Here is a 4784-nt window from a genome sequence, read left to right on the forward strand (position 1 = left end):
TCGAATCCCCGCAACGGGGTTAGCTCCCATTGCTCGGTCCCTGCTCCTGCCAACCTAGCAGTTCGAAAGCATGTCAAAGTGCAAGTAGATAAATAGGTACCGCTCTGGCAGGAAGGTAAATGGCATTTTCGTGCGCTGCTCTGGTTCGCCAGAAGTGGCTTAGTCATGCTGGCCACATGACCCGGAAGCTGTACACCGGCTCCCTCGGCCAATAAAGCGAGATGAGCGCCGCAAGCCCAGAGTCGGTCACAAGTGGACCTAATGGTCAGGGGTCCCTTTACCTTTACCTTTATGCCAATGCATATTCCTAAAACTAAGCAAAGGGGATGTCTTGCTACAGATCTTTGTAACCTGCTCTGGGAGGCCTTTTTTTTTTTTTTGCTGAAGAGTAGGACAAAAATGCTATAAATAATTAGACATTAATTTTTTTAAAAAATTGCAGATTAATCTTGTTCTCATTCTTTTGGTGTGTATTTTTTTAAATGTCTTGATGTAATTAGATTTCCCACTTCCTCCATTATATGCTGCCATAGTCCTTCTCCCCCTCCTGAAAGATTTGTTGCTGTGTTGCACAGCCCTCACCCTTGGGATCCATTCATATGCCTTTGAAGATGTCCTGTTTCTATTTATCAGACTCTCTGCAGCGTTGTCTCGGGAGATTACATTCCACTCTGTCTTTTGACTTCCTTCCCTGATGAAACTCAGGGACTGTTATTTGTCTCTTTTTATGATCTCACTATTAGTAAATCTGACTCAATAAAACGTGTTTCATTGGTGCTCATAAATTCCCGTCCCCTTTGCAATGTCCTCTGTGCTACTCACAGCAAACAGAAGCATTTTAAAATGCAATATGGCAACTCATCCGTTTTCAGCGAAACCTCTAAATTCATCTTTACCAAACTTACAGTAACTAAAGTACACAGTGCAGCGGTGTTATGCAAGTGGGATGTTGGAGCCAAAGTCCAGGTTATTTTTCATCAGAATGAACAGAAGCCCATGATATTAGATTATCCTCCACCAGGGCCAGGGCCTTCTCAGTGATGGCTCCGTCCTGGTGGAATGCTCTGTCCCATGACACCAGGGCCCTGCAGGATTTAACTTCCTTCCGCAGGGCCTGTAAGACAGAGCTATTCTACCTGGCTTTCAAATTGAACTTAGCCTGATCTTTTATTCCCCTTCCTTCCCTCCCCCTCTGCTTTTTATGAAGATTACCCGCTCTGGGATCCCACAGCTAATTCTCCCCTGGTCTCCTTGCTGGCCCAAATAGGACTAATTTAGCCAGCTAGCCCTGGTGATCATCTAATGTTTATTGGATGGATTTCCCCCCTAAATTGATTTTGAATTCTGAATTTATTGTTATTCACGTTTTATACTGTATTTTATGCTGTTTTTGTTGCATCAATTAAGTGTTTTAAATTTGTTGTTAGCTGCCCTGAGCCCGGTTTTCTGAACCGGGAAGAGCGGGGTATAAATAAATTATTATTATTATTATTATTATTATTATTATTATTACTACAGTGGTGCCTCGCAAGACGAAATTAATTCGTTCCGCGAGTTTTTTCGTCTAGCGAATTTTTCATCTTGCGAAGCACAGTGTCGGGAAAGTTTTGGAAAAGCTTCAAAAATCACCAAAGTCTTCAAAAACCTCAAAAAAGTCTACCACACCGCATTCTATGAGTTGCTCCTCGAAGTCAAGTCGCAATTGTATTAACGGTGTTAAGAAAAAGGAAACAAACTTGCAAGACGTTTTCGTCTTGCGAAGCAAGCCCATAGGGAAATTCATCTTGCGAAGCAGCTCAAAAAACGCAAAACCCTTTCGTCTAGCGAGTTTTTCGTCTTGCGAGGCATTCGTCTTGCGGGGCACCACTGTATATACAACCTAGTTGGATTGCCACATTTTGAAGGAACTGAAGTAATACATATTACCATCTCAAGAGATGGGGGCATGTAAGATCATTTGATGTCAGCAAAATAATACTGACTACCATTTAAAGACACCCCTCCAAGAGAATGTTAAGTCTAAAATGACCTCCTGCCCCACTGAGAGTATAGCTTCAATTGAATGCATCTTTTACACCTATGCTTAGAAAAATATATATTGTTGCACACCACCCCAATATCTGGGCTGTGAGAGATTCCAGGATTTTCTCACCCAGGGTTTGGTTTCCTTGGAATGAGGGACAGTGAAGGTTATGGCTTATTAACACATAGATGCAACCTGAGCCTATCATGGTAGGGTTCACAGTCTTAGCACCCTAAAACGGTCTTGCTTCTCCCATAGCCAAAGCCTTATATTCAAACACAACTCAAACATACAGTGGTGCCTCGCAAGACGAAATTAATCCGTTCCGCGAGTCTCTTCATCTAGCGGTTTTTTCGTCTTGCGAAGCAACCCTATTAGCGGCTTAGCGGATTAGCGCTATTAGCGGTTTAGCGGCTATTAAAGGCTTAGCGGCTATTAAAGGCTTAGCGGATTAGCGGCTAAAAGGCTATTAGCGGCTTAGCGGCTTAGAAAAAGGGGGGGGGAGTGGAAAAAAATCGGAACACTCACAAGACGTTTTCGTCTTGCAAAGCAAGCCCATAGGGAAAATCATCTTGCGAAGCAGCTCAAAAACGGAAAACCTTTTCATCTAGCGGGTTTTCCGTCTTGCGAGGCATTCGTCTTGCGGGGCACCACTGTAGCTGTCAAACATTGTTCTGACTCTCCAGCTCACTGCTTTAACTTCTAGGTCACATCACTGCAAAACTCTACTCCAAACTCTGGCTTTGTCTGTTGAGGGAGGGGCCCATTTGCCATACCCCTTAATCCCCCATCACCTCACCAGGAAGCCAGTTTGGCTATTTCCGGGAAAGGAAGGCTTGATTAGATTTTCACACTTGCTGGATCCAGGGATTAGAGGTGCCTGTCATACAGTTTAACACTCCAGGCTCAATACTATGTATGCTTTCAATCTATTCCCCAAACTTTGGACAGTTATCCTTCCTACAAAGGTAGGAAATCCCAGTTAATACTGCCTCGCAGCATTCTGTGCTCCTATTTGCTCCATCAGCCAAGGTTCAGGGGTGGGACCATACTTTCTGGGAAATTGTGGTACTCCAGAAATTTTGATGATTTACCGTAAATCCAAATATCCTCAGTGTCTGGGTTAGGCTGTTAGTGGCTCAAATTGGGAGTTTGTGGCAATGTCAAATATAAATTATCCTAATAAATAAGACAAATAATTGTGTACAATCATATATTTTCTTTTTGTGTATGCTTACATTTCCAAAGGGTGAGCCGTGTTCAGTATCAATAATTTTAAGCGTTAGAAAAATAGCACAGAGATTTGGATAAGAGAATGAAACATTTTTTTAGTCAGAAGACGGGTATTGATGTGAAGACTCCAGACCTCCCAAAGAGAGAGATCTGACAATAATATTACAATTCCTCAAGTGCTGTTTTGTAAATATGTCGGCGCCAACAGGTATCATGACTGAACTGAGGGCGGGCGGAGGTGTTGCAGTGTGTAGTAAACAGACAGTTAATTGTTAAAAGGTTGGGGTACATAGTAATAAGAATAACAACAAGAATAGAATGGGGAAAGAAGTCACCCCATTGGCCATGGTTGCAGTGGAACATCCTATCAGCAAGCAACATTCTCAAGAGCTGTGCCTTCTGCTTCCTTTCATAGCTTTTAGAGAAGTAGCATTAAAGAAAAATGTGTGCTAAATCAACAGAGGAAGTTGCCAACTGATGGGCAAACTCAGCCCTCCAGATGTTTTAGGACTACAACTCCCACCATGCCTAGCTAACAGGACCAGTGGTCAGGGATGATAGGAATTGTAGTCTCAAAACATCTGGAAGGCCGAGTTTGTCTATGCCTGGCGCAAAATGCACATCGAACACATTTTAAAATAGAAATTCACAACACAGAAAGGTACAGAGGAAGGTTTTCCATTTAGGAAGGAATGGATTGAGCTCTTATGATGGTGCCCCCAATGAGGGCCCTTATCTCTGCCCCCTTTCCCCTTACCTACTGGGGCACAGTAGGAGTGGCGAGAATTTGTGGTAGAACCCACAGCACAGCTTCCTACATGCAGCCTCAAGCACGTGCACAGCATCCAGGCACAGTAAAAGCTATGGGAACTATATCCCACATGCTTTTCAGCTTATTTGGAACTGATGCTGCCATGGGCATTCTCTAGAATACTGGGAACCATGGGGGAAGTAGTCCCCATGGTTCCTGAGAGCCTTAGCTATTTGAAGGCTTGCAGCAGCAACTGGAATCTAAAATGCAATACTTTAGTACCACTATGGAACTATCTTGGCCACCCCATCACTGACCAAGGTATGTTTGGGAAAGGCAAAACCATACGAGGATGTGCATCTTTTGTGAAAGTTACTAATGAGAAATCCAGTGTAGATAAAGACACACACACACACACACACACACAAACACATGTATTTTTTAATAGCTTTTAAAAATTCAGTTTACAGATGTACTGTAATACAAAAATGGATTTAGTTTGCATAACTTGTAAAAATGTCACGAGTGTAGCTATTTTCCTCTGCGATATCCTGGGGTATGCAATTAGTTTGCAAAATACAAGAATTTTGTGTCCCGAATTGCGTTCCTTTTATTCACAAGCCATGATTGCACGCCAGATGGGATAAGCCAGCCCAGTAAAAGAAACAATGTGTTATTTTAAGAAACAGCCATATTTAGTCCTGCAGTAAGTGGCTGCAATTCCCAGTGGGAACTACATTTCTTTTCCTCTGGATGACAGATCTGGATTATGTTTCA

The sequence above is a fragment of the Podarcis liolepis genome (genome assembly GCF_965112155.1).
Source record: "Podarcis liolepis genome assembly, chromosome: 3".
Classification (NCBI taxonomy): domain Eukaryota; kingdom Metazoa; phylum Chordata; class Lepidosauria; order Squamata; family Lacertidae; genus Podarcis; species Podarcis liolepis.